This window comes from Heterocephalus glaber, unplaced genomic scaffold, assembly GCF_053883595.1.
Source record: "Heterocephalus glaber isolate CG9 unplaced genomic scaffold, H.glaber_assembly_v1.0 deba00000347, whole genome shotgun sequence".
NCBI classification, from domain to species: Eukaryota; Metazoa; Chordata; class Mammalia; order Rodentia; family Bathyergidae; genus Heterocephalus; species Heterocephalus glaber.
The window spans coordinates 13,000,119-13,012,664 of record NW_028258143.1 but is presented as its reverse complement, the minus strand read 5'-3'; the positions used below and the strand labels follow the sequence as shown (position 1 = coordinate 13,012,664).

General features: G+C 44.4%; 1 protein-coding gene across 16 annotated transcripts in view; it reads left to right on the top strand.

Annotated features, from left to right (window-relative positions):
* Mgat5 (alpha-1,6-mannosylglycoprotein 6-beta-N-acetylglucosaminyltransferase) overlaps positions 1-12,546 on the top strand; it is a 337,418-nt gene that overhangs the window by 59,953 nt on the left and 264,919 nt on the right. For 7 of the 16 annotated variants that reach the window (XM_087195757.1, XM_021236863.2, XM_004836099.4 and 4 more), the window contains exon 2: positions 2,441-2,547. The exons of 7 other annotated variants lie outside the window; for them this stretch is intronic. The gene's annotated coding sequence lies outside the window, so the exon portion shown is untranslated. The remainder of the gene's footprint in view (positions 1-2,440; positions 2,548-12,546) is intronic. 2 more of the 16 variants (XM_087195779.1, XM_087195788.1) reach the window with 1 other exon arrangement.

Here is a 12,546-nt window from a genome sequence, read left to right as displayed (position 1 = left end):
TTGGGATTTCTCCCTGTGTGTTCACTTCCCTGCAGGACAGAGGCAAAGGGCATTTTACTTTGCCTTTGAGGTTCAGAGAGGCGGTGGTGCCTCCTCAGCTTGCTTAACCTGGGGGAGGAGCACTGACAGCGCTCTGGTCATTGCATCTTTAGCTGGTGATTTTTCTGGGCCCTGTTTCTCTTCTTGCCTGCAGGGAGGCTTACCCTGACATCTCTGGGTCTTGGTTGGCTGGTTGATTATTTATTTGTTTATTTGTGGTTGTGGAGATTGAACAAAAGGCTCTTGCACTGAGCTACATTTCCAGCTATTTTATTTTAGTGTCTTTTTTGGGATAGGGTCTTGCTCTAAATCATTAGTTTCCCAGGGAACTCAGACTTGCTGTCATCCTCCTGCAGCCTACCAGAGTTCTGGGACTACAGGTGTGTACCACCACATGCACCTGGCACAGATCTTGTTTCTTTTTACTCTAAAATGGAAGTGGCAGTTGTTTAACAGGTCACTCTTCTGCCAGCAGGATCAATGAGACCTGGAGCAGGTGCTGGGTTTTTTTTTCTTGGTACCGGGGATCAAACTTGGGTCCTTGTGCTTGCAAGGCAGGCGGTAGAACCACTGAGCTAAATCCCCGGCCCTGGGTGCTGTGTCTTGAGCTTCTTGCTCAAGGAATATGCTGGGGATTAGCTCATATACAAGGGATGATCGAAATACAAGGCCAATGTTTAGATTTGTAAAAGTTTATTATAGTAAAAGGCATACTGCCATTATTCCCCTTCAGAACGTTCTCTCTTGCTTCAAACACATATCCTACCATTCTTTTTTTCTTACTAGTTGAAGTTTGTAGTACATAATGTTTACGTTCCTGGTGTAGAGTTGGTACATATACGTAACAGGTCTTAATTCCCTTTTTTCATTCCTTCCCCTCTCCCTTCATCTCTTGATTTCCTACCCATTTGAGAAAGCTCTCTGTACTTCCTATTATCTATTTTTATTTTGCCCTTTGTTTATAATTTGTGTTTCTCATACAACAGAAACCATGCAATATTTAAGCTTGTGTATCTGGTTTATTTTATTTAACATTATAGTCTGAAGGTCTCATCTTCCTACAAATGAATCAAATTTATCTTTATGGCAGAGTTGTACTCCATTATGTGTAAACACCACATTTTCTTCATGTGTAGATGGACATGTAGGCTTCTTCCAAGATTTATCTGTTATGAATTTACTGCTATAAACATGGCTATAATATATGTATTGCTGTAATAAGATGTCTTTAACCCTTTTGGAATGATACCTAGAAGGGGAATAGCTGAGTCAAATGGAATTTCTAGTTTGTTTTCTGTGGAATCTCCATACTGTTTTCTGTAGTGGTTGTACTAGTGTACATTCCCGCTAACAATGTAGAAGGGTTCCTTTTTCCACTTGATGAAGGCCATTCGTTCTGTGGTAAGATGGAATCTCAGTGCTGTATTAATTGTCATTTTTCTGATAGTCAGTGATGTTGAGGATTTCTTCATGTGTTTACTGGCCTATCCCATTGTATTTGCTACCGTTCTGAAGCAGTTCTGGAGGTCCTCCTTCATGAGTATCTTTATGCGATTTGGTAAAAAATACGGTGAATGTTGCTGCCTATGCCACTCCATGGTGGCATCCCCCTTATTCACTGGATCCATTACCCTGTGACTTCTGGCTCTTTCCCAAAGTTAAAATGACCATGAAAGGTAAATGTTTTGATTTGATTCAGGATCAGGAAAGCTATGACAGCACAACTAAAAACACTCATGAAAGAGCACCTCCAGAACTATTTCAGAAAGTGGCAAGAATGGTGAGTGTGTTCAAAGTGAAGGGGGCATATTTTGGGGGGATTAATGGTAATGTGACTTTTACTGTAATACTTTGGAAGAATTTTTAAACATTCACCATAATTTTCAATCGCACCATATATACTTGGCCACCTTAACTAGGTGTCTAACAGGCCTTCAGCTCCTTTGAAAGGCATGTGTCCTGAAATAGTGTCCTCCTATAACAGTCTCCCTGAGTGTGTGTTTATATCTATCCATAGTCATTTGCACCTGTTGTAAGTTTTGTTATTTGTAATCTTAAGTTGGTGAACAGTGTGGTGGTAGCAGTGGTTTTAAGGAGTCATTTAGTGACCTAGGGTCAGTAGGCCCTGGCTTCTTCTGTACAGGCCCTCGGGAGTCACCCTGTAGTAATTGTCATTTCCTTCCACTGGATGGGGAAGTAGATAGCAGAGCTGGCAGGGGAGGGTTTTATGGCCAGGCGTGACAGTAGTTGGCATCACGTTCTGCTTACAGTGCCATCACCTGGCCACCCCTGCTGGGAAATGTCTCTCAGCTGTGTGCCCAGGATGAAGGGGACTTAGGTTTTCATGTATGTGGCTGGCATTCACTACATTTGCCCTTTCCATTTCTTCTCTGATTCACAGATCACAGTCTTATTCAGCATTGCCTTCTTTTATCTGAACAAATGCATTGACTCATCTGATACGTCTGAGGATGATCGTGGTCAGGTGTGACATTTTAAAGCACTTGGGTAAGAAATAATGGAGATTTGAAAAGAGAATAGAGCTTGTCTCAGAATTATGACCAGTGATCTTGCAGGCCCTCGGTCAGCAGCCCAGAATGGCAGATGAATACTCTGAGAGTGAATTGGCTGTGTGCCATAGGCTACATTTGGAGTTTTTAAGATCAAGGTATTTATGAGTTGCACATAATGCTAGACCTTTCAAAAGTAAATAGCACTTAAGTAGCAAGAAATCATGGCTTCTTTAGGGCAAGGGCAACCAGGAAGGAGCCTATGCTGAAAGGTGGAAGAGGTAATATAACTTGATGAAAAGCTGACAGGGCAGTAATAATCTTCCTAAGTATGCCATTTCTCTTCCTGAAGTAGTGAATTAAACACAGAGCGAAACCTTTTATTTGCTTTCCATTCAGAGAGACCTGAGAGTCAGAATAGCAGAGCTAAGATTGTCAGAGAGACAGTTGCCTGTGAGGGGAGTGGGGTGGCAGGGGTGTGTAGGGGTGGGCTGGGGTGGGCACAGTTTCTTGGCTGAAGTTTCAGGGTGCTGGATCTTCTGAAGCCAGTGTTTACCAGAGTGCCAGTCAAGGGCCAGCCAGGAAAACCGGGCCAGGCATCGAAAACAGAAAAACCCACAGGAAATAGAGCATCAAGTGATGAGAAAGGTGAGTTACCAGAGTATGTTGTGGCAACTCAAAGATTCATAACCTTAGGAAGAAGTCAGTGGTTTTATCAGGGACAGGAGAAGCCTTGTGGAGGAGCTACGTCCTTGGAGAAGATAGCTCTAATCAGATTTGGAGGGAGGAGGGAGCCTGGCTTTTCCTCCTCCTGCCCTCCCATAGGCCAACCCCAGGAGAACCAGTTGGTAAGAGGTTTTGGGGAATGTAGTTTCTGAAGATAAACTATAAAACTATAGGAGTAGAGAGCCAATCTGAGGGCAAAAGGATGTTGGCTGGCGTGGGAGTGCCAACTGTTAGGAAAAGGTTGAGCAAGAGATAGCTTTAGGAAAGGGAATTGGATTCCTGATTCCCTCTCTGGTGCCACTGATGTGGTAATGGCTTTCTTCCTATTTCTGTCACCTGTAATATTTTATTTACATATTTTCCTCCTTAGTAATAACTAACAGTTGTTGAATACTCACTGTGTCTGTATAAATTCATTGAATTGTTAATCTATTCTGTGTTTAGTCCATCATCATTGTTTGCGGATTTGTATATTTACAAGTAAGTGTTAGCACTTGTTAAAACCCGTATGTAAACCCCGAAGCAGTGCAGTGCTTTTTCCAGTCCTTGGTGGACATGCACCGAGTAAAGGAAAACTTGACTTGCCTGGTGCTTGTGATCCTGAGGTCCTCCACCAAGGCAGCTACTCTGCTTTCTTACTTCTGCTGTGTTCTTCTTTCTGGTTACTGCCATGTTTCCCTATTTCTGCTTGTTTTAGTTTTGTTGTGATTTTGCTGCTGAAAGTGGCCCCCAAATGTAAGAGGCTGTCTGCCGTTTCTAAGCACAAGAAGGGCATCATGTACCTGAGGGAGAACACATGTGTTAGACAAGCCTCACTTAGCACGAGTTAGTGATGTTGGTCAGGAGTTCTGTAGTAATGAGTCAACAATATATTGTCAAAATATATAAAACAGTGCTGTGTATTAAATGTGACCAGAAGCTTGCAGGAACCTGACCCTGTGTTCTCTAGGAGCGATTGTTTAGGATTTGCTAATTCAGTGTCTGCAGAGACTTTATAGAGCAGAACTATTGTAAGTACTGTGAATCCCCTGTCCTAGCACCCATGGTTTACAAATAAAAGAGACTGAGGTAAGCAGAAGTGAAGAAGTCAGGAAAGTTGCCCTAAAGTCACCTACTAGGATCAGAACCCAAGCAGGTACCTCCTTGCTATGGTGGTTCTTTACCACTATGTTCCGTGCTCTCTTACATCTTGCTCTTTTCTGACTTCTGAACCTGCTGTCAGTCCTGCTGGAACAACTCTAGGGCCGTGACTAAAACTCCTCTTGGTAAAGCCAACAGTTACCTCTAGGTAAATACCGTGATATATACAAGCCACGAATGAAGGTAATATTTGATATTTGTAGGGAACCTTGCATGTATTTTGTGTTGTGAAGTATGTTATCATCCTTTTCATAAATAAGAACTTGACTTGAGAGGCTGTGATGCGGTCGGGCTGCAGGGAGTGGCAGGACAGACTCACACCCAGGTCTAACAGTCTCTCATTCCCTTGCCCTTTTTACCACCCCCAGGCTGGCTCTCCTTGAGGCTCTGTGGGCATCAGATGCTTGTCTTGCTACTGCTGTTCAGATCTGTTGCCTTCTTTCTGCCTAGGCCTGGAAAAACCACATAACAAAATTGGAGTTGTGTGTAAGATAAGAGATTCCAAGGGAGGGATCAGCAATATTTTCCTTAAAAAGCTTATTTACATGTTTATAGTCAAATCTTTCATGGGATGGAATGACCTCTTTGGAAGGATGTTAATTTCATGTTCTTCAGGGAAATCTGAAAAGAATGGACAGATAATTTGAGAGGGATGCTGGCTCTTTCTCAGAGTATTCTCTCTCAACTAAACATTCCTTCCTGCCTTGTTTCTGTCTCTAGTTTCCTTCAGTGTATTTGTTGAAAAAGAAATAGATTTACCTCTTAAGAATTCAGAGTATTTTAAAAAGGTCCCTCCCCAGAGGCCGACAGTGTGCTTGATTTCTTTATAGCCTTCCTGACCATGATTCTCCACCCAGTGCAGTTTTGTTCCTCATGAGTTTATGTGTGTGGAAGCAGTCCAGTTTCTTGGCAGCAAGAGTGATTTAGAGGGTTAAAGTGTGGTTAGTAGGCTGTATAGACCATGGGGAAGCTTATGCTGGATTTGAGTTGGAAACCATAGCAGTGCAGCACAGTCTTATTTTATCAGTGGGTTACGTTCAGAATACTGTTTTCTGAGTAAAAATTGAATGGATGGGATGTTTAGCAGTTGAAATTTGGACCACAGAGATCTAAAATTGCCCTTCACTTGGTGGAGAAATTTAATCCTCAGTTTGTAGGGTCTCAGGAATGTTCAACTGTTAAATTAACTTAAAAGTCTTACTTTAAAAAATAGCTTTCTCCGTAGCCACCATGAACGGTGAGAATGTGCCTTCTCACTCTGTTCTGGATCTGTCAGAGGCTGGCTTATTCACAGAGCCGTGGCAGCCAAGTTCGGAGCTCATCGTGGCTCTGTTAGGGTGTTATGTGGGCCGTGGGCCACACGGGACAAGAGAAGCATTTGCCAAGCGGCCTCAGTCGGTCCCAGCAGAGAGAAAAATGAATGGTTCTAGCAAAATCGCTACGTCAGGGATGCTGACTCAGGGAAGCTCCCTTTTAGCTCTCTTAATTTTTTTTTTCTGTGAAAGGTTTTCTTTTTTCTTTTCCCCTCAGTGGTTTCCTACCATTTTTAATTAAAACTAGGAAGAATCTTATATGCTGCATTCTTGAGAGTTAGTTTGGAGCTTTTAGTAGGGGAGCTCAGCTACTCATATAACTTTGACCGAGGAAAGGGCCCTCCTCTATCTGGGGTGGTTGTCCTCTTCGAGGGAGCTTCAGGAGGGACACACATGGAGCGGTGAGGGAGGAAGGGGACACCCGCCTGGCCAGCCAGTCGGCCGATGCCATCCTGGTGATCCATGGGGTGGCAGCTGTCGCAGCCCGATCGCCCTCACATCCAATATCCTGCATTCTTCAACACTTACTTGTATACAGTTGCTGAATCTGCTACCTTCACTCCCCTTTTATTTTCGTGACTTCTATGAAGGAGAGGCAAAGATTACAAATAAAATCTAGGCCTGTCTCGGGAATTGGATCATGTCGGACCTGGCCATCGGGCCCTTCAGAGTCACCCTCTGATTGCTTGGAGTGCTGAGACCCGCTGTGGCCTTTGTGTGGCCTCCTCAGCTGTGCTGCTTCCCCAGGCCTGTGTTGATCCCTCCTGCCCCTCTGTATGTCTCGGGCCTGTAGGGTATGTGTCCTGGAGAATGACTGATTGCTGGTGCTGCTGCTCAGTCCTGTACCCTTCTTCCTCCTGGAGAAGCCCTCCTCCTTTATCTTTGCAGCCTTCAAGGCTCCTTCCAGGGTCTTGACAGTCTTTCTCTGCAGAGGAGCCTTCCTTGATCTTCCTGGATCAGATGAGAGGTGTCTCTTCGGTGTTCTTGCTGTACTGTGTGCATGTCACGCTCTGCTGCATTTGTACACCACTGTGTGCCCAGCATCTATAGCAGTGCCCATTGTTACATACTCAGTGCTGACCAAGGTACTCAGAAATGTGTGCATGGAAGACAGGAAAGGCCAGTCTGTGGGGAGAATGTTGTAGGGGCAAGGGAGACTTCTTTGCCCTGCTGTTGTCTGCACTGAGTCTTGAGTGGATGGGCACAACTTCATTCCGCAGCCCTGTGGTCAGCAGGATTCCATGATGCGGGGGAGTGAGAATTGTGCCTTTGATCTCCCCCATCCCTATCCCCTTGTTTTCCAAATGGAAATACTGCTGTGTATGTGAAGGTGTTGATGAGAGAGAGTTCATTTTTCAGTGAAAATGCTTGACATTGATGTTGATTACTTTGCTGATTGCTGATGCAGGGAAACATTGGTAAAAAAAGAAAAAAAAAAGAGGGTTATGTAAAGGGAGTATTAATCATCATCATTTAAGTGAATTAATTGCCATTTTTACATGATGACTATGCAGCCCGACAAAAGCCCTATTTCATTTCTGCAGTAATTTTGATATGAGTGTGTGACTGATTCAGGTACTCAGCCCCTAGAATCACATCTTAGCGGTGTTTTTTTCATTCCCAGAAAAAGAAATTATAAGTGGTGTAATAGAGCTTTCCCAATTTTGAATCTTTCTGTTCTAACCTGCTCAGATCTTTTGACAATCGCATATCTGCCTGTGAGTGCCAGCGGGTGGCAAAATGAATACTCAAGGTGATAACCTAATCATGTAGGAAAGTGAAGAGATGTGATTTAATGTTTTCTGCGTTCTTCTGAGAAACAGAGGCTATGTGTACAACATGGTGCTGTTTCCCCCTAATTCCTGGTTCGAAGAAGAGATTCTGTGTTGCAGGAATGCCTGGCATTCTGCTGAGAGCCCATGACGTTTTAGCCTCTGCTGTCTTCACAAGGTGGATGATCTCTGGTCTATGAACAGACACACGGGAAAGCCAGTGGCTCTCCCTGCATGGTTCACTACTCTAAACTTGGGGGGAAATGACAGGGAAGACTGATGTCCATTCCCAACCCTACCCGTTTATCCAGATGGGATAGTAGAAGTGACTGGTGTGGATTGGTGTCCAGTTAAAGCCAAGCTGTGACCCCAGCCTGGAGTGTGTTGGCCTTTCGTGTAGTGATAGATGCACCAACTGCAACATACTTTGCATCCTACTGTTAGCTCTGTCGCTGCAACAAATACCTGAGATAATCAATTTATAAAGAGAAAAAGTTTCCTGTAGCTCACAGTTGTGGAGGTTCTAGTTCATGATGAGTTGGCCCTATTGTTTTGGGGCCTGTGATGCACATTGTGGCAGAGTATTCGGGGAGCAATGCTGCCTCCTTCAATCCAGGACTCAGAAAGGGAGGGGGGCTGGAGTCCCACTGTTCCCTCAAAAGCACATTCTCAATGACTTGAAAATCTCGCACTAAACCATACCTCTTAAGCTTTCTGCTTTACCACCTCCCAGTAATGCCCCAAAGTTTGGGGACCAAACCTTTTTACTGCATGGGCCTTTAGGCGTGGACATTTAAGATCCAAACTATAGTACCTGGTGACAAAACACATTTGCTCAATCTAACGGGCAAAAAATAATCATGAAGACTGAGTAGCGGCAGTGTAGCCACTCCCATAAAGAAGGTCTCACCTGGCTGAGGAGCTTTTTGTATAGAAAGAACCTGCCAGTCTTTGTTGTCCCATGCACTGCCCTGTCCGAAGGATGTTCCCGGCCTGAGATTACTCACCTGGAGCTGGCTCTTAATGTCATCACCCTTGGCTAGATAAGAGCTGACTTTGATACTATGACAGCTTGAAGGTGACTTCAGGGACAAGATTTAAGGAGAGAATGACAGCTGCTGCTTTGTCATTTATTTAAGCCTGGCAAGTTTCTCTTCTTCCCCTGTAATAATGAAATCCCATGTCTGACACAGGCCTGAAATCCCTCTCGGGTTGATTCCTCCCTACGACTAGGCCAGAAGAGCTTTCAGTCACTGATGGCTCAGGCCAAGTTTCCCCCTCATAGCACTATTTGAAAGGACAAAGCACCAAGGTTTATAAGTAAAAGGCTGAAAGAGAGACATCCAGTCCTTTCACCCCTCCCGCTGGCCTTGGAATTTCAGGCCTTGGGATTTCTTGTGGGAGTCATATGCTCTCGGGCCAAGCCTGAAGTTATTGTGTGGGAGGAGCTCATTTAGTAGTATAGGTGAGGTTGACACTGTGCAAGTTAAGGGGCCTAAAGATATTTCTGCTTCCTGGGAAATTCTGTCCTCTCTCTGCCTAACAGGATTTGAGATGGTTATGTCCATTTTGCAGTTTAGAGAAATCCATCAACCAGGAAGTGCTTTTTGGCTTTTTCTTGCGTGAATGTTGGGATTGTCATGATTTTTGTAGGAGTTCTTGTCCTCTCAGGGTCAGAATCAGAGGGAAATTTTGTGGGAGCAGTTGGCTCTGTCACAGGGAAGATGTTGCCCTCTGAGCTTGTAACAGGAACTGAATCCAGAGCTCACTGTCCCTGAATAAGCGGTGTGGGCAGCTGGGTTACTCCCTGCACAGCCTGGTCAGTGATGGCATCGTGAAGTCACTCATTCCTCCATGTAACATATGTTTATTGAGGTCCTGCTTTGTACCACCACCGTTCTAGGCATTGGGGATGTGGAGTGGAGAAAAGATAAAATCATGTGTCAGGTGAACACATAGCTTGTGAAGAACAACCGAGCAGGACTAGGGGTAGGGAGTGGTGTCTGGGAGCTGTTGGAGATTGGGTGGTCCAGAGCAGGTGATATTGGAGCAGAGAGGCAGAGTTCCAGGAGGGCGGTGGCTTTTATTAGTGCACTGAGGCAGGAGCAAACGTGACCTAGTTCCCAGGCCAAGTAGGTGCAGTGAAGGGAGCAAGGAGATGAGTTTGGATGGCGAGCGGTGTTGGTACACAGAGAGCCTGGGTGGACAGGGTGCAGACGATGGGTTTCATTCAGACTGTGGTGGGTGCGCTTAGAGGATTTGGAGCAGGGGGTGACCTGGTTCATGTTTTATAAGGGTCATTTGAGTTGTGTGGAAAATTGGCTGTAAGTGACAAAGGCTATAAGAGGACAAGAGTGGCAGCCGAGAGATCAGTTAGGAATGTGGGATCGTTAAGGTAACATGATGGTGGCATGGAGAAGGGGGAGAAGTGGTGATAAGGGGTTGGCTACATCTCTTTAGAATGAGTTGGTGACCTTATCTCCTGTTACCTTTCCCATGTTTTATTTCACTCCAACCACAGAATTGTCTCATATGTGCCCCAGATACTCTCTTGCTTTGTTTTATTTAATCACTTATTTCCTGAAAATACACACATGTACACAGAGTACACATGCTTACATGTACGTTTGCTCATTCCCTCTTTGACTCTTTCCCCCTTTGACTCTTTCCCCTGCTGCCTTGTAAGTATCATGAGAGCAGTCGGGCTTGTCAGACTTATTGCTATCTATGTTCCAAGTGCCTAGATGGTTGCTCTGTAGGTAGAAGATGCTCAGAATATTTGTTGAATGAGTGAATGCAATGGAAGGACAACTAACTGATATCCTGAAATGTAATTTTTATTTGAAAAATTACCACCATGACTGCCTGAGATTTTAGTTGCTGCACCATGTTGAAAACATCAAATAGTGAAGTAAGTTTGATAAAAGTGAGGAAGTATCTAACACCTTAGAGTTTAAATAATGGGGAAAGTAGTAGGAGAGAGGAGATCGTGTCAGTTGTGGAGAGTACTGCCTGTGGTGAGGGAGATGATGATAAGGAACAGTTTTCAACCTGTTCATTTGCTTCAGTGAAATTTGTCACTTTCATTTATATCCAGTATCATCCAGCTGTTAATTTGTGTGTTGGTTGGAAAAGACTTTCAGGGAAATAGTTAGCCTTCCCCAGTGCTGTGCTCTCAAAATTCGTTTTCCTGAGCCACAGTTAAAGCTGGATAACTCTCATCAGGAGGCGCACTTTCTTCCCCACAGACATTGGCATGTGACCATCAGAAAGATGGAGGATGGGCTGGACAGGGCCAGGGTCCTGTGGGCCCTCGGAGGGTAGGCAGCCAACAGTCACAGCCTGTCTTTGATCTTGTGGCTAAAGGGGCCGCTTCAGGAGATAGGAGCTTCTTTATAATCCTGACAGCTCCACCATGTGACCTTAGGCAAGTCTTGTAACTTCTCTGTGCCTCAGTGCTCTCATCTGTAGAATGGAACTAATAGCAGTATCCATCCTATGAGAATACATACAGAGGGTCTTAGGACCGTTTGGTATAGCAAGTCCTCCAAACACTTTAGCTGTTATTTTTAAGTGGAGGAAGACTTTTAGTTGGCATAAATTTTAACAGATAAAAGTTGTATGCTTTGGACATGAGTATTTACTTTGTGGGTGACATTTGAATTGACCGAAAGTGGGAGAGATGGATGTTCTGACTTTTTTTTTTTTGGTACTGGGGATCAAACTCAGGTCCTTGCGCTTGCGCACTAGGCGGCAAAACCACTGAGCTAAATCCCTGGCCCAATGTTCTGACTCTTTAATAAGAGCATACCGCAGTACAATTCTGCTAGTGCAGACCCCATATGTGAGAGACTGGTCCCCAGCCAGACTACTCCCCTTTTAGATACCAGATGGAAGTGAAGTTCTAGGCCATTTACACTTCTGACTAGCTGGCTACAAATGCAGGGGTTCCTATGACCCACTCAGGTTTGATAATTCACTACAATGACTCTCAGAACTAGGAAAGTGCTCTAGAAAAGATACATTTTATTATAAAAGATATACGCCAATATCAGCCAAATGAAACACATAGGACAAGGTCTGGGAGGGTCTGGGATGAAGAGCGCCTGTGCTCTGTTCTTGAGGAATTAGGCCATGTCACCTTTGTGGTATATCTGGTATTCACCAACCAGAAGCTCCATTGAGTCCTGACTTTATTGAGGTGTCACTTACATAGGAGTAGATACAGTAACATGGCCAATGATACAACTTCTGTGCTCCTCTCCTTCCAGTGGGCTGGTTTGGCCCTGACCCTCTGATCACTGTGTGGTCTTTCCAGTGACCAGCCCCTATCTGAGACATCTCATTTCTTAGTATGAACTCAAGTGTGATCCAAGGGAGTCATAAATAACAGACACTCCTTTTACTCAGGAAATTCCAGCAATGCAGAATCTTTGCCCCCAGAGACAAAAACCAGCCAGTTTCTTTAATGAATGATAGGAGTGTTATGTTCAAGGTAACAAGATATAAGATGGCGGCCAGCGAAGGGGTCTTAGCCCCTTTCTGGTCTTGGTGGTGTTGCTCAGGCAGTAGCATGTGATTAGCCTTGATGGCTCTAGCTTTCCTTTCTTTAGAAGAACTTTATTTAGTTGCGTGGTAATTAAGCAGTCTTTGGGGATTTTATAATGACCTTCTATTAAATAAGCCACAAAGGCAGCATTTCTGAGCTTGAGACTTTTAAAATGTGGTTTTGAAACTGTTCTTTCATGCTCTTGTGTGAGAATAGGAAGTTGCTAGCTGGTGGTAAGCTTTCTCACTCCCAGAGGTACCTTTCTCAGTAATGTACCCCAGATCTGTATGGACATGGGGGTGCCACCTTGCAGATGGATTTCTGCATCTGATGTCTTTGCCCACTGAAAACTGAGGCCTAGTGGTTTTTTCAAAAAGGTATTTCCCGTGGTCCTCCCTGTTCTCAGAATGTTCTCCTTGTCCCCATATGTTCTTTGATTCTTGTGGTTTTTACTGTTCTTCTCTTTGAATCCGATTTTCCTTTACTATGCCAGACTG